The sequence below is a fragment of the Choloepus didactylus genome, chromosome 8 (assembly GCF_015220235.1).
Source record: "Choloepus didactylus isolate mChoDid1 chromosome 8, mChoDid1.pri, whole genome shotgun sequence".
Taxonomy (NCBI): domain Eukaryota; kingdom Metazoa; phylum Chordata; class Mammalia; order Pilosa; family Megalonychidae; genus Choloepus; species Choloepus didactylus.
In genome coordinates, this window is record NC_051314.1 from 20,720,047 (window position 1) to 20,742,573 (window position 22,527).

General features: G+C 48.0%; 1 protein-coding gene and 1 long non-coding RNA gene across 3 annotated transcripts in view; one reads left to right on the top strand and one right to left on the bottom strand.

Moving 5' to 3' along the window:
• SYN3 (synapsin III) overlaps positions 1 to 22,527 on the top strand; it is a 467,769-nt gene that overhangs the window by 220,244 nt on the left and 224,998 nt on the right. The window lies entirely within an intron of this gene.
• LOC119543114 lies at positions 3,722 to 8,334 on the bottom strand. The gene is made up of 3 exons (XR_005218528.1): positions 8,055 to 8,334; positions 6,978 to 7,146; positions 3,722 to 4,335 (listed from the first exon to the last, which is right to left on the bottom strand). It is a non-coding gene; the product is annotated as an uncharacterized LOC119543114 (long non-coding RNA).

Genomic DNA, 22,527 nt, shown 5'->3' on the forward strand with positions numbered 1-22,527 from the left:
CTGCCTTAATATGCCTGAGCTGCTATCACAAATACGACATCTCAGTTTCCCAGCTGCTAAAACAAATACCATGCAATTAGTTGGCTTAAAAAACAGGAATTTATTGGCTCACAGTTTTCAGGCTAGGAGAAGTACAAAATCTAGGCATCAGCAAGGCAATGCTTTCACCCCAAAGATTCCGGTGTTCTGAAGTTGACTGCCCACGATCCTTGGGTTTTTCTGTCACATGACAACTTCCTCTCCGTTCTCTTTTGGGTTCCATTGACTTCCAGCTTCTGCTACTCCCAGAAGGCTTTCTCTTCTTAAAGCCTCCAGTATCAGGATAAAGGCTCAACCTCATTGAGTTAGGCCAATCCTTAACTGAAAATGACATCCTCAAAAGGTTCTATTTACAATGGGTTCACATCCACAGGAATGAATTAAGATTAAGAATGTGTTTTTCTTTTTTCTGGGGTACATAGTTGAATCTACTCTGCCACACAATGGGTTGGCTTAAACATGGAGAATTTATTGTCTCAGGGTTTTGAGGCTGGAAGTCCAAAATCAAGGCATCAGCAAGGTGATTCTTTCTTCCCAAAATCTGTACGTTCTGGCACTGGCTTCCTGCAATCCTTGAGGTTCCTTGGCTTGCAGCTCACCTGGTGACATCCTCTCCTTTCTGTGGCTTTCTCTTTATAGGGCATCTAGTAATCCATGTTAAGACCCTGAGGAAGCACATGCCTGTGTTTGGGTACATAATTTGATCAACCGCATCATCTCAGGGATCAGCAGTCTGGAACTTCGCACTGTTCCTGAGGTCTCCCTGCCTTGGCTCTTACTGTTTCTTCTGCCAGGGGCTCCTTTTCACACCAAGTCCACTTCTGCATCCCCACCTCATCTTGCAAGATTCACTTTGGGCATCAGTTCTTCCTGCAACCCTTCATCACCCTTCTTCCTCTTTCCCTTCTGTTGGAAGTGACCGCTTGTCCTCCACTAAACCCTCTACCTAATTCAGTTGTGGGCCCCTAATACTTTACAACACCCAGTGTTGTTTGTGTTCCTAGTCAATTGACTAGGAATTCCCAGAAGGCGGGCACTGGGTCCTCCACGCCCAACCCAGGGTGCAGCGCACAATAGACTACAGCATGCAAATTGGTGCCCCATGGGCTGAATGTGGCCTAATAGAAGTGTTTTGCTTTGGTCTGCACAGTATTGACCAGAATTTAAAATAACTACCAAGAATTAAATTTAGAAAATTGCTTATAAAAATCTAGAATTCCAGCTTCTCTTGAGAAATTGGAGGGTCTGGCCATACTAGGACCCTAATCCATCTAGCAACAATTTGCTGGAGCTGAATAAAAGCTGCCTTCTTTAGGCAGGGCATGCACTCTTCAGTTCTATTGCAACACAACCACGCCCATTTTTGGCATATTGTCTAGAGATGCTTTTACATTCCAACAGCAGAACGGAGTTGATGCAACAGGGACCATATGGCCCAAAAAGCCTAAAAAATTTACTATCTGGTCCTTTACAGAAAAATTCTGCTGACCTCTGTTCTAGAAAGACAGGAAAGCCACTCTTGGACTGGTCACCTCCTACCCTCTGACTCTGGCCTCAGTCTGTGCCCACATCTGGCTCACACTAGGGTTCTCCATTTTGTTAAACAGTTCCTAGGACTGGCTTTGTACCCTTCATCCATGTCCTTATTCTCCTACAAAAAAGAAAATAATAAAATAACACCAACATCTGCAACATTTCCCAACCTACTAGCCCTGCTTTTATCTCTCCTGTGGCCCAGCGTGGTCCTTAGGGACATAAAAAAATGAGAGTTTTTTTTGGCCTGAGAAGTTCTGTTTTCCAGTGTAGGATCCTCTCCTCACCATCTTTTGCAGGCTTGATGGCTTTTCCAGATGTCCTAGGAGAGTCTTGCCCCATTCTCTCCAGGCTGAAACTGTTCTCCAGACATCTGATTCCAGCTTTGTGGAAACACCATCCTTTCCCAGTTGAACATCTCTGCTCCCCAAGCCTCACACAAGCCTGCCTCTGAGCAGCAGCTTGCTAGGAATTGTCCTCTCCTGCCTTTCAATTCTGATCATGGATGTTGAGATATAAGTAATTTCCAGGTGACCTCTTTGGCTGACAAATTCTAGCATAAGCATGGAAATAAATGAACATTTGCTGTTGGAATGAATGAACAAATGCCACACAAACTCATGAGCAATCTGCTTCATGTGGGATGTGACATCTTTTTATACAGCCCACAAGCTGGAAAACAAACCAAAGATGTTGTTAAACTTTTTGTGGGGTATTTGAAATGATTGCTCATGTACATTAAATATGGCAGCTCAAAGCGCTTGTGCATCGTATGTCATGGGAGCCTCCCCTGTGATGCAGGCAGGCAGATGTTATTATTTCCATGGTAAAGAAGAGAAGCTGAGGCTCAGAAAGGTCAGGTAACTGGCTTAGTGTCTGACAGCAAGCACACAGCACACCTGGTCCTGTAGCTCATTCCCCACTTAGAGTGCAAGGAGCCTGGCCTGGGAGTTAGGAGGCTGCTTCTAATGCCCTCTCCATCACTTATTTTGTATGTGAACTATTCTCATCGGACCTCAGTTTTCAGAACTGTGACATTTGGGCAGTACACAAGTTCAAGGGGCCAGGCTTTGGGGCTGGTATAATGAAAGGAATTGCCATTAACTGAGATGGGGAAATATGCAGGTTGAGCAGTCAGAGGGGTTGGAAATCAGGGTTTTACTGGTGACATACTACACTAGCAATGCTCATTAGACATCCAAGTGGATATACTGAATAGGCAGGCAGTTGAGTCTAGGGGTAGAGGGAGAAGATTGTGCAGGGATATAAATTTGGGGGTCTCAGCACATAGATGTTATGTAAGTCATGAGACTGAATGTGATCACCAAGGAAGGGAGTGTGGGTAGAAAAGAGCAGAGCCGGGGGTGCTCTAAAGTTTGGAGGTCAGGAAGAAGAGGAGGAATCAGCAAAAGTGTCTGGCATCAAGCAGTCGGTGAGAATCAAGAGAGAGTTGTGTCCCTGAAGAGCAAGTGAGGAAGCTATTTCAAGGCGGAGGGGTGATCAGCTCGACAAAACACTGGTGCTTGGTAAGGTAAACTGAGAGCTGAAATCCAGCCATTGAACTTAATAACCTGGAAATCATCAGCGACCTTGACAAGAGCTGTGTCAGTGGAGGGGTGGGGGGAAATACCTGATGGGAGTGGGCTCAAGAGAGAATGGAAAAAAAGTAGCAGAGTCCAGGAGTGTAGACTTCTTGCTATAAAGGCGAATGGAAAATTGGGTGGTAATTGGAAGAGACTATAGAATCAAGGAACGATTTTTATTTTTAAGGGAGATTTTATAATAGCATGTCTGAATGATGATGGAAATGATCCAATAGAAAATGAAAAGATGGTGCAGAAGAGAGAGGAGAAATTGGTGGAGCAAATTCCTAAACTTGACAAAACAAGATAAGACCTAGAGCACAATTAAAGGGCTCTCATGGATAGAAGCCCAGAATTTATCCAAAGGAACAAGAGGGAAGGCAAAGCATATGGACACAAATTCTGGACGATGGGAACACAAGGGTGATAGGAGTTTGACAGTTTTTCTGATTGCTTCTATTATTTTCAATGAAATATGAAGCAAAGTCATCATCATTGAGAATCTAGAGAAGGAGGACATATTAGAAGTGTGAGAAGAAGGAATACAATGTGAAATAGTTGCCTAGAAGAGTTGGAGAGAAAATGGACCAGGGAAATGTCTTAGGATGGCAGGGATGCCCTGAGGTCCCAACTGAAGTTAATGGTCACATTTTTCTAGCCAGGTTCAGTTGAGAGTAAAATAAGGTGAATCAAAATGCAGTTTGTAGCAAGAGGGCAAGTTCAGTTTTGAACATGTATTTGAAGTGCCTGTATGACACCCATGTTAGGTGGTCAGGAGGTAGTTGATACATATATATATATACACACACACACACACATATGTGGTCTGGGGCTCAGAAGAAGATCTGGGATACAGGTAGGGGTGAAGTCAATACAAATGAAATCTGTTTTAAGAATAGAATCCCTTCTACTCCACAAGGCACAAAACCCTGAACTATCTTGTATTTGGAAGGGAAGGACAGATACAGGAATGGTGGGAAGGAGAGACATGGAAATAGAGAATGAAGGAAAGATGAAGAAATGGTCTACTATGAATACCCAATGATGTATCAGAATTGCACACATAGATGTATTTTAGTGTATGTGTATTTAATTATGCATCCTGGGAGTGTAGCCGGTCAGCGCACCATTCAGCTGGGATGTGTCTGTTATTTCCCATTGCCACCTAACCAGAGCAGGCCTGTGAAGGAAGGAACAAGGACTGATAACAGTTTTCAGAAAGGATGAATTAAAGCCTTTCTGGTGTCCTAGACCATCAGGGGAAAAGCCTCAAAACGTCTGGTTGTCCACAGCATAACAGAAGTGGGAAACCCCCAGGAGGCAGGGATGGGAACCCAGGATGAAATCAGGGAACTTGATGAAACAGCATTGCTTAAGGATGGGGCTGGCTGCATGATACAATGAGCCTGGACTTCAGAACCACAGAGGTTCAAATCTTGGCACTTATCCACTGTGGGACCTTGAGAAAATGATTCCACGTCTCAAGGTCAGTGTCAGCTTCCTCGTCTATAAGAGAGGACGAGAATACCTGCCTTGCAGAGCTTTGGTGTCTATTGCATTCATTCAGCAGGCTATTGTTGAAGGCCTACTATGTATTCCCAGTGCCAGGGCTTCCTTGGCAAAGAAAACACTGTTTCTCTCTCCTGGAGCTTCTATTCTAGTGATCATGCTGGATAAAGCAAGAAAAGCTGAAAGTGCAGAGCTTGGGGGCATGACAAGCACAAAAGGTTCTCAACAGATACCCACTTCCACCCTTCCCTTCCCCAAGTGGCTTTCACAAAGGCTCTGTGCCTCACACACATCCCCAGCCCTCCTCCCCAGGTTTGGTATGGGCTGTATGATCCCTATAACACAAAGTTGCAACCTTCCTCATATTTCAGCAAAAGTCTAGTGCTTGGAGCCCTGGGTATTCAAGTCAGTCTCGAGCCAGTCTTGTATGAGGCCATTCCGCATGGATCTCTCCGACATTCTTCCACACTGCTGGAAGCTGAGGCGTGAACACCAGTCACTTGGAAACACAAGCTCCCAAACTCCTTCAACATCCAAATCTTCGTATGTTTGCAAAGAGACACAATGGCCCCCAGCGCTTCCTCCTCCGCTCCCCTTTCTCAAGCCCTTTCCCAGCTGCTTCCTCTCGCCATCCAGGCCTGAAGTCCCCCTCACATGTCCGGCCCTCCCAGGGGGAAGGTTCCTGCACGTGGAACACCTTCCTGGCCATGTGACCCTCCTCTGCTGTCACCCTCTTGCCTGGAGAGACCTGTCATTTTCTCATTATCGCCACCACCCCAGAACCGAACTTGTCCTCCACTTTCCTGTTTCCAATTAAACTTTGTCCTATCAGGAATCCTAGGCCACATTGTTCTGTGGTTAACAGAGAGGAAAATGACAGCATGCGGAGGGGGAATTTCCCACTGACCAGCCCCGAGGAGTTGGCCAGACTTGTTCTAGGGGTGGGCTGAAAACTGTGGAGACCTAGGGAAGATGGAGTGGGAGAGCAGAGGTTTGCGGTAGGCGTGGGGTGTATTTTCTTTCCTTGTCTTGTGCTTTCTTTTCACAGCTGTTGCTCCTTGCAGACCCCAACATTCCCATTCCCAGAGCTAATTTTAGATTCTTGTAACTGGCTTGTTCAACGTGCCCTCACCCCCACCGTCCCCTCCCCTCCCTGTATTCATTCCGATTCTCTCTCACACAGACCCCGCTCTCACAAGCTCTCGCTCTCAAACCAATGAAGTGGAACTGTAATCCCAGCCAGCAAACGCTGAGGTCTCCCCAGCAGCTCAAAGACCCTCAGGAAGCAGGAAACTGAGTGGAGGGGGCTTGGGATGGGAAGCCCGGGAGGACAAAAGAAGGGGGCGTAGGGCGTGGGGAGAACTCCTGTCTCCCAAATAAGGAGACAATGTTTATCCCATCAGTTATGAGCTCACAAGCTTCCTAGAGCCTTTAAGAAAGAAAGGGGTGAAAGGGAGGGTGAATGAGCAGGCAAGAGAATGAGGGCAGGTACAGAGATGCTTTCCTGTGCTTCCCCCACCCCAAGAGTTGTACAGCATGTAAACCTGGGCCTGCTGGAGTGACCGGGTTCAGCTTCTCACTGGGTTCTCCAAACACAGGGCAAAATGCACCGAGTTTCAGCATGACTTCATGCCTCCAATTCCACAGCCGGGCAGCCAAGGCCCAGAGATGAGAGGGACTTCCCTAAGGTCGGGCTCTGTGTGCAAGATTACATGAAGCCAGAGCCAGGGCTAGAAGCTCGGTCTTCTGCCTTCCAGCCCAGAGTTCCTTCAGTTGCCTTCTACTGCAATTCTGACCTGTTTCTTGTGACCCAAAAGCAGGTCACCGATTCTGCTGTCACCCACAGCAGTGAGGCCATTGTGTGCCTCTCACACAAACCTGCTTTCTCAGCCCAGATTTTGCAAAAGGTGAAATGAAAACTCTGGAGGGAAGTGACGTGCATGGGACAATGAGTGGGACACCGGCCCCTGGCCCCAGGCTGGAAGCAGTGAGCAGTTACAGGGAAGGGGAAAGGGTTGGACACATTCAGCTTTCTGTGCTTGGTCCTCCTCTCTGCCAGGTCATCAGGAAAGTGGGTTAAGAACGGGGTCTTCCACCCCCAAATTCTGGAGGCCACCATCATCAAAAACTTTCCTTGGCCATCAGCAGTGACTGTCCCCTTTCTCAAATTATTCCCCTACTATGTAAATCTGTTTTTCCATGCCCCCTTCTCTCTTCTCATTTCTCTTTCTATTCAACTCCACTCTCTCTCTCTTGCCCTCAGCTTTGGACTCTGCACCTCCTCACCTGGGGAAGTACATATAAAAGGTTTACCGGGTCAGAACCTTTCCTTGGCTTCTAGGTAAACTCTCAGCCTCCCAAGTCATTGTGACTCCAGACACTTGTTTGATAGGCTGGATCTCTGAGGTGATGCCGCGTGGCTAAGAGTGTGCACACAGCCGGTCTGGATTTGAATCCCCCAGCTCTGCCTCAGTTTCCACATCTGTAAAATGGAAATAAACAGTGTAGGGCTATTGTGAAGATTAAATGAGTTCACATGATATATCTGTGTGTGTGTACTTATATGTCAAATGTAAATATTGGAGTACTTAATAAATTTACTGTATAACTGTTATACTTAAACAAAATTAAATGAGTTCATACATTTAAAGCACTCAAAACAGTGTCTGGCATACATAGCAAGTACTCAATATACGGTATTTGTTATTGCTATTGTAGCTACTACTATTTTACTTGGGTCTCTCTGAAGACTAATGTACTCCTTATTCCTAAGGGTTTAGTATAATAATACTGCATACTTGACTCATGCTTTCCAGCTTAGTAAGCACTTTCCCACACATCCTCTCACCTTCAGTCATCGCAACAAGTCTCTGAGACGGGTAATATTTTCCCCACTTAACAGGTGGGGAAGCTGAGGCTCAGAGAGATGGAATAACTTTCCCAAGAACATCCAGCCAGTAAAGGGAGAACCAGGACACGACCCGAGGTCCTTGGCTGAGGCATCTCACCCCACCACAGCTAACCTCATTCTGCCCATCAGCTCCTCTGTTCTCAGTTCCTAACAACTTCCTGTTACAGACACCTGCTTTTCCCGACCTTGGAGATCTCAGTGTTCTTAGGGAAATGACCTACTCAAGGTTCCGTGGCTTAATGTACCAAAGCTGAAATAGAGCCTGGGTTTCCTGAACTCCTGGTCTGGCAGTAGCTTTCTACCACAACCTTCCACCTTTTGGCCTGTTTCCAAACCAGATATATTATAGCAAAGAGAAAGACATTTTGTTTGTTGTTTCTAATGAATTAAAAGAGCCAAAACCATTGCATTGGGAATTGGGATATATTACAGCATGGGTGAAGAAAATGTGGAGACAGGGCAAGGAGGTCCCTACTCACATTCCACTGCCAACCAGATGCCTGTATTCAAGTCCCCTCTCTTGTTCTGTAGAGTTCAAACTACCGGTTCATTCCTTCCTCCAAGAAGATGGCACCTTCTGACAAGTAAGCCCTGAAATCTCCAAGATGGGGAAAACCAATGCTAAGACACCCACCCAAGCCCCCACTGTGAAAAACAGGTATTCAGGTATTCAGGTATAAGATGTCACTTATCTGAGTACTTCACGAGCCCCACAGGACTGTTTTCAAGTCTCCCTCTTGCTCCTTTCCCACCTGAACAATCTCCCGATGCAGCTATTTTAAGGACAGTTCCACAAGGCAAACACGGATGTTTGAGGGTTTGGTTCCTCCTGCCTCCTATTGGACACTGGTTTTGAGTTTGTTCTGCTGAATCACTCAGCAAAAAGTAAATAAATAAATGGAGGAAGGAAATCTCACTAAAAAGGAATTCCGTTGCCTCCCAAAAAGCAAAGCATCTGTCATCACCAAAGGAATCTGCAGGACCTTGTCTCTTCAGAGACTCTACTTCATCCTAGAGGTTCTGAAGCATGCCCACCAGAAAGGGGCTCATCCAGCCCCTCTGTGCTTGAAACTGGGCTCCCAACCCTCAAGGGCAAGCAGGCTGTGTCCTTGGGCCTCTAGGTGGGCCAGCCTTGCTGCAGTCCACTCAGGTAGGAGGAGACCAGGAGAGGGCTGCCCCTGGGGCCTGACATCCTGTGGGTCTGTGCAGCCTCCTTTGCACAGGTCACCCGCTCCTTCTTGTGACTATGAAAACAGCTTCCACCAGACACTCTTTGCCTCTTACTTGTGTCCTGTTTCTTCCCTGGGCTTCTCTTTGTAAAAATAAATTGACTAGTCCAATCCCCTCATCTTGCTGATGTGGAAACTGAGGCCAGGAGAGCAGCAGCGACTTGCCCTGTGTCACATGGCACCTCTGCAGCAGACTTAAAACCAGACCTGAAGACCTGATGCCCTTCTGCGGCATCTGGCCAGCATGGTGAGTCCGTCAACCCAACCTCCCCACCTTCCAACCTTCAAAGACTGGCAGCAACCGCCACCCTCTGGACCGGAGAGCTTCCTGGAGCAAAAGGACAGGGGCACGGGATGCTGAGGGAAACATCAGGGGCTTCTGTCAGTTTTCTCCGTGGTGGTGGAAGGAACACCAGCTCTGAGAGGCTCTGTCTCGTGCTCATTCCGTGACCCTGGGCAAGTGACTCACTGTCTCGCTCATTCCCCGCATGTTGGGATGTTGCTCCCTATCACATATCTCTGTGAAGATGACAGAACTTAGAGAAAAGTAAAGTTCCCGGCACCGTTTGTAGGAGGTGTTCAGTAAGTGTTAGCTTCTCTTCTCCTTCACCGAAACAGGAAGGCTGAGGGGCAGAATGATGTGAGAACTCTCTCCTGGAATTCATTTAGGCTCTAGTGAAAGAAGGGCCTCAGGGATGTCTGGGGCGCTGGCTGGCGGTGGGCGTCTGAGAGGTGGGCGAGTAAGGCGTGAGGTGGGAAAATCTCTCCTCAGCGCCAGCTCTGTCTAGACAAAGGGCCTCAGAATTACTGGATCTCAATGTTGGAGGAACCACCTTTCAAAAAGGTCAGGAAGTCTAGTCAGAGCGGATGTAAAAACACTCTTCTATTCATTTTTCCATGATACAGAATTGCACCCCAGCCAGATCGTGGGGCCGTGATTTTGATGATGAACTAACAGTTGCTGAGCCCATACCACATGTCCAGTGCTTTCCCATATTTGGTCTCATTTAATCCTTTCGAGAACCTGGTAGAATGACTGCCATTTTACTGCAAGGGAAGAGAGGTTCGGGCAGGTGAAATAATTTTCCTGAAGTCACACAGCTAATAATTCAATTCCACAAATACTTGTTGAACACGAGCGGTTGGGAATTGAATCTTGTCCCCCACAAAAGGCATGTTCAGTCCCAACCCCTGGTCCTGTGGGCGTGAATCCACTTGTAAATAGAACTTCTGAAGATGTTGTTAGTTAAGGTGCACCCAAACTGAATGAGGGTTGACCTTAATCCAATGAGGCTGAAGTCCTTATCAACAAAGGAAATTGGACACAGGAAAGTGAAGCCACAAGAGCAGCCAGAAGCTGGAAGTCAAGGGAACCTGGAAGACACTGCCACGTGCATTGCCATGTGACAGAAACGCCAAGAACCGAGGCTCACCGGCAGCCAGCCCCAGAATGCCAGTCTTTATGGAGAAAGCACTGCGTTGCTGATGCCTCAATTTTGAACCTCTAGCCTCAAAACCATGAGCCAGTAAATTCCCATGTTTAAGCCAACCCATTGTATGGTATTTGTTTTAGCAGCTGGGAAACTAAAACACCTGCTATGTGCCAGCCAGGCCTGGAAATAGAACAGTCAGCAAGGAACCTGGATTTCCTTTCCGATTCTGGAACTCTTTCCACCTCCCCTGGTTGGCTGCCTCTTCTGTCCGGACTCCACAACTAAACACAGGGCTTGAATAACTGAGAAGGATATGAAGAGATTGGAATATAATTTTAACAGGAAAGCTTAAAAATGTGAGCAGTGTGGTTCTCCATCAGGGTAGTATCATCCCTTGGGGTACAGTTTGGTAAAGTGTGGGAACACTTTTGGTTGTCACAACAAGCGACAGAATGTGGACACCTAGCGGGAGGGGTCAAGAATTTGCACAGGAGAGTCCTGCACAACCGAGAGCTGGTCAGTGTCCCCAGGACCACGGACCGTCCCACCAGACACTCACGTAGGTGAAAATCCATTTATATTTATCTGAGCCCAGAACCTAACTCCATGCTAAATTCAAACACAAAGCATTTGCTAGAGGGGATTTCCAAGAAGCAACCACCATGTAACATAAGGAAATACTGCACTTTGTTTTCTTTGATCTTTTCCGAGAATTGTGGATCATTTCAAAAAATCACGTCACCGATGGCAACCCCACTTATGGCGTTTGAGTTGCTAATGAAATGTCTGAATCAATCCACATTTGTAGCTGTTAACTTCATGGTGCTTCTATATATAGCTGCAAGCATCAGACTATTTCATTATATTTTCAATGTAATCTTGGGCAAGAATTTATGAATGGAAATACATGCTATTTTATTTGAGTTTTATTATAAATTCTTCCAATTCTATTTCTCCTTTATATTACAGTTAGGGCAAACTGTGAATTTTTCCTAAAAGTGTGTGTGTATAGGCAAGTTATATTAACTACGAATTTCATTTCAACATAGTGCAAGGGGCATTAACAAGCTATTTGTTATAGAAAAGGGACATTGGGTGTGAGAAGGTGGCAGGCCATGCTGGAGGTTCAGGATCACCAGCTGCAGAATGGAGATAAACTCTTTCTCGTCATTCCTCTGACAGAAGAGTGGAAAGCGGAAATTAGGTTATAGGATTTAGGCTAGACCTGGGGCATGGTTTCCCAGCCAAGAAAGCTATTGGCCCTTAGAGTGGATAACTGAGGGAAAGAGCACTGAAGTTGGAGTCAAAAGACCTGAGCTTAAATCTTGCTTCTGCCAACTTCTGATGTTGAAACCAGGCAGAACTTCCCTGGCTTTTGCTACTCCATCATAAAAGGAGCTTTGGACCAGAACGAGGCAGCCTGGCAGTGGAACGTCCCATGGTTCTAACAGCAGTCTTCAGAAGGCTCTCAGGATTCCTTCTGCTTCTGGAACATTGGAAGCAATGGACCTGGAGGAAGGTGGTAGAACGAATTGGAGGCAGTGGTGTGCAGTGAAAACGGATGTGTCACCTTACACAGGTCATTTTCTTTCCCTGAGCCTTCATTTGGTCTCTTTAAAATGGGAATTGTAATAGTTCTGCCTAACTGAGGTTATGAAGTTTAACAAGATGACGTTTGTGAAAATTCCCAACAGGGTGCTGGAGCTCAGTAGTTCTTGTAAGTGATAAATGTTAGTTTCCTCCCTCCAACCCTCTCCTGCCTTCTCCCAAGTGCCCCAGACCATTCGCAGCCCCCACGCCTCTTTGCCCGGCTCTCTTTTGCCTTTGATCCCAGAGCAGAGCTGGGGAGGGAAGGAAGTGGAGTCATGCTGAGTCTCCACTTTGTCCTTTGCACAGAGAGCAGAGGTTAGAAGTCTCTTCCCGTGTGGGGTGTTTCCATCTCCATTTCTGGGCCAGCTATGGGGCCCGAGGGGAGAAAAGTGACTAAGATGGGGAGAATTTGTGGAAGTCTCTCTGTTCCTGACCCAAGGGCCCACCCAGCAGGAAAAACAGGAGAAAGTGATTTCTCAGCATGGAGATTCTGGACAATTGCTCTGGCCAATGGCAGATGGAGACTCTCACCTTCCCTTGCAGCAAGCACTCACAGCCTTCAACCATGCTGCGCTCCAGAGTGGGGAGGACAGCAAAATACCCACCAATCGTGGTCATGTCTCTGCTGTGTAGAGTGAGGTCTTTTTCAGGGACAAGGGCAGCCCATTCCCCCGAGTTCCAATTGTGCAGGCTCTGTCACTGCATTCGCTGCCTCTGGTTGTTTGGCTGGGACCTGGCACCTCCTACCAGCCAAAGAGTAAAACCTACTCTTCTGGACTCAGCATCCCCAGCTTCATTCTCCAGCCCTGGCAGGTTGTCTTTGTTTCTTTTATCAGGGTGTCCCTTTCCCTCCCTGGGGATGGATACAATCCACGTACAATGACTCCAGAGCTCAGCAAGAACCAGGGGCCCCTGGAGGTTCCTGAGAGTTGGTTACCCAGCCTCTCCTAAAGAGGTTGCATTCTGGGGAAGAGGCAGCAAGTGACATCACTTGGATGTATGAGGAAGATCAAGGAGGCCAGAGTGAAGTTGGGGATGAGGAGAGTGATAGGAAATGATGTCAGAGAGGTGGTGGGGAACCAGCTCAGGTAGGGCCTTGAAGGCCATTGCAGGTGTTTGAGCATTAGATGGGGAGATGAGGTTTGACCTTGACATCTGCCTTTCATCTTCTGTGTGCTAACCCATGCCCATTTCCCCATCTCCAAGAGTTTATGATGCCCAAATCATGAAAATAGACACTAAACCAGTGAATCCAGAGTACAAGAGTGTTTGTTGCTGGATATTCTATAGCCTGTTACTAAGTTCAGCTCCCCTCAGATGTAACTAGCTTGCCTTCATTTGCCTAAATAACCCATTATCTCTCCTAGACTCCTACTACATCCTTATATCTCCAAAATATGCCCTGATCCTGTCCTCCTCTCTTGGACTCCACCACCAACATTCTAGTCCAAATCACCATTGCTCGGGCCTAGAAGCCTGCACGAGCCCCCTTAGGCAGCAGACCCTGCTGGCTGGCTCACTGCTGCATTCCCAGCGGCCGGATCAGTGCCCACACAACAGATGTGGGGTGTGTGCTTATCCATTTATTGTCATTTATTGCCATCAGAATGCAAGCAGTGATTATTGTCTGTTACCACTCTATCTCCAGCCCTTTGAATGGTCCTGGTATATAGTAGATGGTCAGTAAATATTTAGTGAATAAATGAACAATAGGGCACAAAGTAGCTCCAAGAAAGCATGGTTGACTCTTCTGGTGTCAGCACTGACTCATGAAAGAGGTCACATCTGAAATGGGTTTGCTATACAGCCCATGAGGAGGAGGTAACTAAGATAGGGAGAATTTCTGGAAGCCTCTCTGGCCCTGACCCAGGGCCCCACCCAGTGGGAAAAATGGAGGAAAGCTGATTTCTCAGCCTGGAGACTCTGGCTAATGGCTCTGGCCAATGGCAGATGGAGACTCAAAGGGTAAAATGTGTAAAATCGACGAGGTATAAAACGGTGTGGTGTGCTCAGAGAACGTCTGGGAACGCGCTGGAATCCTTCTAATGTTGGTCGTAGTAAGGGGAAGGGAAAGCAGGTAGAAGGGCAAAGGTGAGGCCAGGGCCTGGAGAACCTGCCTGCCAAGCGAGAGGGAGGAATCTTTACCTGGCAGGAGGTTCTGCAGCAGCAGAAAAGGAAGGTCAGATGGGCTTTGGGGATGTTCTCTAGTCCAGGACTGAGAGGATGGTCCAAGTATGGGGAAGGGGAGGAAACACAGGCCCTGGCCCGCAGACAGCCCCTCTCTCACAAGGGCTCCCTGCAGGACAGGCTTGGAAACAGGACCTCTTTGAGAAGGTGCAAACTCTTCTTATCATAACCAGCCCTGGTGCCTGTTCCCACTGAGGAGCAAGCCATTCAGGCCAGCTCCTCCAGAGGAATCACAACTTTCTTCCAGGAGACTGGTTTGCCAACTATGCCCAGCTGAGTTGGGGAAGTGTCTTAGGACCAGGGGGAAGTTATGTCGACAGGCCCTGGGCCCCCAATCTTACCTCCTGAGTAGCACCCCTGCTGGACGTCAGTGGCTCAGACCTGAAGAGGGCCGGGGCTGCCCGCAGGACCCACATTTTAGGGGAGACTGACAATGGAAGGTGTGCATGTGGGAGATTGAATATGAGGCGTCTGGGAAATTGAGCGAGTTGGGGTGGTGGGTGGGGGGTGGGACGGGTGGGTAGGGCAGAGGGATCTCTCACAGCCCAGAGAGGAGGAGGGAGCAAGAAAGGCCTCCTAGAGGAGGTGAGGCTTGAGAAGAGTCTTGAAGAACAAAAAAGAAATCAGCTAGTGGGAAAAGAGGGGAGGAGGCCTTCCAGGCTGAGAGAGCAGCTCGCACAAAGCTGAGAGGATGAAGCTACTCCACCATCTGGGGGCTTCAAGAGGTGGAGGGAATATAGAGAACTGTGTTGGAGTCAGACAACCTGCATTCAAATCCCGCTGTGCCCCACAGGGCCCGTCTCCCTCTCAAAGCCTGTTTCCTCATCTGTAAAACGGGGGTAATAATTCCTCACTAGAATGTAAGCTCCATGAGGGCAGACACCCTGTCTCTCTTGAACAATGCCTGGTAGAGGAGAAGCCCTCCATGTGCTTGTTGAATGAATGAATGATTGAATGACACAGTGCTTGCAAAGTGGCCGACACAAAGTAGATGCTCAAGAAAAAAGATGTTTGAAGCATGGGATTCATAGAGGATTCTATAGACAGGAACAAAGAGGTGGGAGAGGGCCTTGGCTGCCAGAAAGTTGGGCTCTATCCTGTGGAATGGGGAGCCATAGAGGGTCTCTGAAGGAAGCCCAGTGGCTGCAGGGTGTAAGCCCCTGCTCTTAGGGAGTCTGATTGAGCGTGGGGCCCTCCCTGTGGGGCAGCCAACCCTTCCCCCAGGAAGCTGTCCACTTGCAGAAGTCACAGGATGGTCAGTTTCTTCCAGAAGCAGCTGCAGCCCCTGTAGAGACAGCCTGAGTCAGGAACTGGGAATTCCTACAAGTGACCAAACGTGGATGCCTCAGGGCTGGCCCCTGTCATTGAGAAGAAGCACGTACTGCTCTGAACTTGGACTCACACAGTCAGCATCCTCAGGCCCTCGGGACTCATGACCTTTGACCCGCTCATGCACCCTGACCTCTTGACCCTGCCAGGCTCTAGTTGTGATTTGCTGAGAGAAGAGGAGCTCTCAGGCTGAGTTGGGGAGGGGCAGTGCCTCTGACCAACCTCCATCACAGGGTTTCTTTCTCGGGGCCCCAGGGCTCCCGCTGACCTCAGCAGGCGGTTCTCAGGCTGGAGGATGTCCCTGTCGTTAGGGGCCAAACCCTGATGCTTCTCATGGTTTAAGCAGATCTGGTTCTCAAGTCGGCCAGAGCTTTCCCCAGAGCACTCGGCTTCCCCCCGGATGTGCTCTGAGGCACCACTCACCCTCCCTCCATTTCTCTGCTTCTCACACCCCTCCTGCCCGAGAAGCTGAGCAGCGGTTAGTGAGCTTTCCAGGGCAAACCTGGCACTCACCACGCCCTGCGCTTCAGCCTTGCCCCATGGCCGTGTCTGTTTCATAGCCTCTTCTGGACACAGAAGGGGAGATCAACAAGGACATCAGGTCACCCAGAAGGAGGATAAATTATTGGGCAAGAGCATGGGCTGCTTCCTCGTCAGCAAATAGGAACAACAAGGATCTACTTCTTAAATGAGATGGTGCTGGGGAAGGGAATGGCAGAGGGGTGGCACATAAAAAGTGCTCAGTAAAAAGGAAGATGGTAGTGGTAGTAGTTTTTGTAATTTAATGAGGTAAGGAGAGAGACACTAGAGAAAGAAAAATGTAGGGATACACAGAAACCCAAGAAACTGCACAGCAAGGCAGTTCAGACCTGTACCTTTGCACCAAGGAGACTGGAGTGAGTCTGGAACCAGAAACAGGCAAACTCAATCAGGGATGGCTGCCTGGAGGTGGTGAGCTCCTAAATTAGCAAGGTTGTGGCTGCAGGGAAGGTAACTGCTTAGTGAGGAGGAGGGAGAGGAGTGTTCTAAACTGAGTCAGTGGTTGGGAAACAGCAGCCCCAGGGTGGCTGTGGGATCTGGACCTGAGATGTACTTAAAAACCGCAGGTCTGTCACTTAGCACACAGCTGGTGCTTAATAAAATCTTGCTGATGCTGCTGGGGATTCACAGTGAGGATTCATGAAGTCCAATGCAAGGATTTATTGGAACCCATTACATTTCAAGGATGTTCTAGAAGGTGGGGATAAGCCATGAACAAATCCCGTCCTCTAGGAGCTTGCCATCAAATGGCGGAAAGACAGACAATAAACAACCAACCTAGAGACTGTGGAATGTGCCTTGTTTTACCTCAGGGACAGATTTTATTTGTGCTTTTAAAAAAATGGAACATATGTAAAGTGCTCAGGCAGTGCCTGGCTGACACAGTGTAAGCACAGATAAATGCTTCCTGTTATTTTAACCCAGGCCATACCACTCTAGGAGCAAAAGATCACTATGGCCCTGACAGAATGAGATTTCCCTGGCTCTGCTTCCACTGTTGGAGCATTCTAGCCCCTGCTCACCTCTCCCAGAAGGCTCTGGAAGGGTCTGTCACTCAGGCTCCCAGAACCTGTCCTCTTGGCAGACAGGTGTCATTTGTCTTCCTGTTCTGCTCCTCCGACTCTGGCTCACTGTGGTCATATCCCATCACCGTCAACACCCTGTCAAGGTCACCACTGGGACCTGCCCACAGGCCAGTTCTGCCGGACACCCACAGAGGCCCTTGTGGCTCCTGATAATGACGGTGAAGTTAAGGAGGCAGTCTTCACCTGGGAGTGCGGTCCCCATCTTTCCCATGATTGCTGGCTCCTGGGCTCCCCAATTCCCAGGGAAATATTGGAGAATCACATCTTATTGTGTTCCCTCCATTTTTAAACGTCACATTGGCCTCATCCTAGAACTCAGTTGGTCCATTGCTCCTTGAACCACCCACAGCAGCTGGCTCCAGGACGCTGCACTTGCCGACTTTTCTCCTTGCCTCACTGGCTGTCCTTCCCCAGTCTCCTCTGCTCATTGCTGGCCATCTCTTCACCTCTTCGCACTTCCAACATTGCGTAAGGCTCAGTGCTTTGTCCTCTTCTTTTCTCCACCTCCACCCATACTTTTCCTCCTTTGTTGATCTCATCCAGTGCCATGGTTTTAAAATCAATCTGTAAACCGATGATGCCAAATTTTTATCTCCAGCTGGAACTCCGGACTCATGTATCCAATACTTCCATGAAGTCTCTCTTCTTGGATGTGTAATAGACATTGCAAGTTCACATGCCCAAGAATGAATTCTGGATCTTTCTCCCTAAATTTGCTCCTCTCTGGGCCTTGCCCATGTAAGTTAACTTAGACAACTCTATCTTAAACTCCAAACATTGGAGTCTTCTTTGGTTACTTGTTTTCTCACCATCCACCTCCCCAATCTAACCCATCAGCAAAGCCTACAATCCTGACATTCAAAATCTATCCAGAATCCGAAGTCTCTCCCATGTGTTATTTCAGTAGCCTTCTAACAGGTCTTCCAGCTTCTGCCCCTGCACATGCTCATTATATTCTCAGCAGAGCAGAATGGTACTGAAAAATCTAAGTCAAACCATGCCATTGCACTGCTCCAAACCATTCTGCAGCTCCCATCCTACCTACAGTCAAAGTCAAAGTCCTTACCAGGTTCTAGAAGGCCCGTAAGATCTACACCTCCCCACCACTCTTATTTCTCCTCATCCCCACTACGTTGAAGGGGTACAGAGGAATAGGAGCCCAGGAACTGGCTATAGCTTGAACCCAACAAGCATGCTTTCATCTTGGGGCCATTGCCCTTGCTTTCCCTACCTGGAATGATCTCCCACAAATCCATGTGGTTCTGTCCCTCACTTAGTTGAGATTTTTTGCTTAATGTCACTTTCTCATGGAGGCTTTCCCTGGTTACACTATTTGAACTTGGACTCCTCCAACCCCTGACATTCTATATCCCCTTTCCTGCTTCATTTTTCTCCACAGCACTTGGCCCCTCTAATATACTATAGAATGACTTATCTGTGTGTCTTTCGTCTGCCTCCCATCTCATCTGCCTTGTTCACTGCTCTACCCCCCAGCGCCTAGAAGAAGTCCTGGTCATAGTATGTGCTCGAAGCATGAATTTGTGAAAGACACTATTCAGGATATTAACCCCCACCCCTCTCTAATCCTGGCCCACTGGATTGAACTCTACTGTGGAAGTTGATTCTTGCTGCCCTTGAGGAAGTCTCCAGGCTCTCATACAAATAGACCCCTATTTGGCCCTGACTAGCTGCCCACCAGACGTGCTTGGCATCCAGAGTTTTATTGAGGCCTAGCTCTTGCCTCTACCCACAATTCAAAGCCTGCCAAAATGATGCTTATCTTCTGCCAGAGAGTAGCTGTGTCGGGGCTTAGGCCTACAGTACTGCAAAGCAGGGCTCTCTGGATAAATCCAACAGTGCCACAGTGTGAGGGAGCAGAGGAGGGACAGCTATTTGGAAAGGGAGTGGGGTGGGGTGGGCAGGGAAGATGACCCAGAGGTTTCAGTGAACCACAGTGCAAGGAACCCAGGAAAGGAAACCCAAGAGCATCATCAGAGTGAAGTTTTGGTCGGTCACAGAGTCTGAGCTGAACAGCTCCAGGGGATGGCTCAGGAAGGCCAAGAGGGACAGGGGCCACAAATGTTCCTGGAGAGACATCTGGGACAAAGACCAGGGGCTGCTGATGCTCCATCTGGGCCAACTCCACGCTGTCCAGGGGCTGCCTTCACCTGGAGGAGGGTGAGGCTCATAACCACTTGGCAAGAGCACTTTGCACACAACTCGGTCAAAGCACCTTCCAAGTTATGTTATGATTTATCCACACAGCAGCCAGCATCCTCTCCAAAGAAAATGAGACTTTGGAGCTTATCTTGGGACCCCAGCAACAAGCCCAGGACCTGTAGTATACCCAGCTTCCCTAAGTGTTGAATGAATGAATGAATGAATGAATGAATGGAAACTCCCATTTTCCACTACAAGGAAAAGAAGAAGTGGGATCAACTTTATTACTGTTGTGAGACACTCTTCATTAAACTTTGACTCCACTCTCATTAGCTCTTGTTCTTAAAACCATCCGATAAGGTGTTGTCGGCCTTGTTTCACTGATGAGAACACTGAAGCTCAGAGAGGGGGTTGCCTGTCCAACATTATGAAACTAATGGCTGGCAGAACCAGCATTTAAAACCAGATCTGTCTAACCCCAAGTCCCATGCAGTCTCTCCAGGGCATCCATCTTGAATGAGGAATTATTGAGCCACTGTGTTAGATGCCTTAAGTGTGTTGTTCTACTTAATCCCCATACTATGAGATCCATATTATCTCCTTTTTACAAATGTGGAAACAAAGGTTCAATGAGGTTACTCATCTTGACCAAGGTCACCGAGCTGCTAAGTTCCGTAGCTGCGTTGGAACCCAGCTTTGTTTTGACCCCAAAGACAAGCTCTTTCCACTCTCCCACAATGGCAGGGTGCAAGGCAGTCTCTGGCTGGTTGACTCCTGGTGATGGGCACAAGCTAATGAGAGAGAACCTTTAGGTTTTCTTCTCCCTTGGACCCATTAGCTTTGAACTGTCCCAGCTCTGCAAACTATGGTTCTTGAACACTCAACCTGGCCAGGCCCAGGGAAGAATCAGGAGTCCAGCATACAGGGTAGACCCAGGACAGGTCAGTCTCCCTTTTTGGAGAAACAGCCAAGAACCTACCTCTCCACTGACAGTGGTTCATGGGCTCATCTCTGGACACTAGGGGCTGCTCATTACATGACTCCTGCTTTGGTGCAGAGAAGTAACTCTTCACAGTATGACACATGGTTCAAAGTTCAGACTCTAGATTCTGAGTGTGTGGGTCCAAATCTAAGGCATTCACCAGCTGTATGGCCTTCAGTTGCTTTCTCATTCCCTCTGAGCCTCACTTTCCTTGCTATAAAATGGGGTTAATAATAGAACCTGTCTCACAGAGTCATAGCTCAGACTAAATGAGATCATGCTGATAAAGTGCTTGGAACAATATACATTATCAGAGTTCAATAGATGGCAGCCATAAATTGTATTTTAATAAATTTTTAATATAGACGGAACAAGAAAGACCACACAATTCATTAAGCAGCCAATGAATCAGGGAAACAATCCAGACCTCAGGGTTGCCACCTCTCACCTTTTTGTTGGTATTGGAGGAAGAACACAGACCCTGGAGTCCAAAACTCAACTTCAAGTCCGGCTATGTGACCTCCAGCAAGTCCCTTCACCTCTCTCGGTCTTTCTACTCATCCAACAATAAAAGAAAACAAAAGAAGTGGTGATATCTGAACCTGCCCTACTTAGCTCCTAGGATTCTCATGAGGCTCAAACAAAATAATATGTGTGGAAATATTACGTAAACTGTAAAATGCTGGAGAAATGTTAGCTATTGTTTTAAGATGATTCCCCTTTCTTGTCCCTCAACCCGCCCAGGCTCTCCCCAGCCAGCGAGTCTACCTCCCACCCCCTTTGGCTCTCAGCTGCCTTGGAATCTCAGTTGGCTCCCAGAAAGGATTCAGAGCACAGCACATATCGTCCAAAGGTTGCTTCCAAAGCCTCTGGCGGCGAAGCCTGGCTCCAACCCTTCCTTGAAAACGTCTGGCCTCATGTGAAAGAATGCAGACTGGCAGTTCAGTCCCATTCAAGTCCACCAGCATCCATTGAGTGCCTGCTATGTGCCAGGCCCTGGGCACTGAGGATCTGGAATGAACCAGATAGTCTCTGCCTTCAGAAGCCCACAATCTAGATGGAAATGGTCAACTCACAAGCAAAGACAATAGGATGCAGTGAGATAAGGTAGTGCGTGGCCGGGAGCCCAGAGGAAAGCAGCGGACCTGGTCTGGGAGAATCTGAGAAGACTTCCTGGAGGAGGAGATAGCTGCAAGGAGCCCAGCCCTCATCTGATCATGTCCAAATATCAAAGGCTTCACCACAAGGGTAGGCCATTAGTGCTTCTTCATCCCTGTGGTCATACTACTTAATCCAGCTGTCATTTTGAAGAGGCTCAGAGAACTGAAATGACTTTCTCAGGGTTACCCAGCTAGATCTGCTAGAGATATGGGGTGACTTTTATGTGAAGATCAGTCTGTTTCTTCTTGGGCATCTGTTTTCAATTAGACCAATTCCCTGGGAAAGGACCCCAATGGGTCTTAAAAATAAATCTGAAGGGGAAGACTTAGAGCTCCTCCTTCTTCTGCCCCTCAGGCAGCAACAGCAAACCTCATCCACCGCACTTTACAGTTTCCACAGGGCAGTCACCTCCCACCCAGTCCTCACAACAACCCTGGGAAGAAACAATCGTTTAACCCACTTTACAGATAAGGAAACTGAGCCCGGACAAAAATCCTTAAGATGTTATCATGAAACTGAGAAATTGATTTCGGAAATCAGGGAGCCCCAAGTCAGCATCAGGGTTTGACTTCAAACAGCAAAGTCAATTTTATCACTCAGGAGTAACTCTTGCCTTGCCCTCTCCTTGTTTCTCCTTTCTGATCATTTTATAAAATTGCCTTCTGAGAGGCACGAACTACTGGTTGGCACATTGTTGGAGTGTGGTCTCTGGGCTAGATCTTTTCTGACTTTTGGTCCTGCCTCCTTCCTCCTCAACCCTCTCTTCATCTCTCTCTCTCCCTCCCTCTCTCTCTCTCTCTCTCTCTCTCTCTCTCTCTGTCTCTCCCCCCATCCCTTCTATGTCTGTCTCTCTGTCTTCCTATCCCCATCCTTTCTCTACCCCTCCCCCACCCTTCTCTGCCCCTTTTCTTCTCTCTCCTTTGTCTATCTTTCTGTCTGTCTCTCTCCCCTTATTCTCTTTCCTGTCCCTTCTCTGTCTTCTCTGTCTCTGTCTCTCTCCATATCTCCCCATCTCTGTCTCTCTGTCTCTGTAGGTCTCTGTCTCTCTCTCCTCTCTGCCCCTTCCCCTCCCAGGCAGACTTCGCAGGTACTTAGAGGTGCCACATAGCTTTGCTCTGACTAACCCAAGGCTGCCCCTCTGGATTCCCAGCCTCCATTTCCGGGGCAGTGGGAGGAGGGGACCCGTCGGGGAAATCTGTCAAGGCCCCTACGCAAAGCTGCATATTCCCTTGGCAAGAAAGGAGAAAGGAATTCCA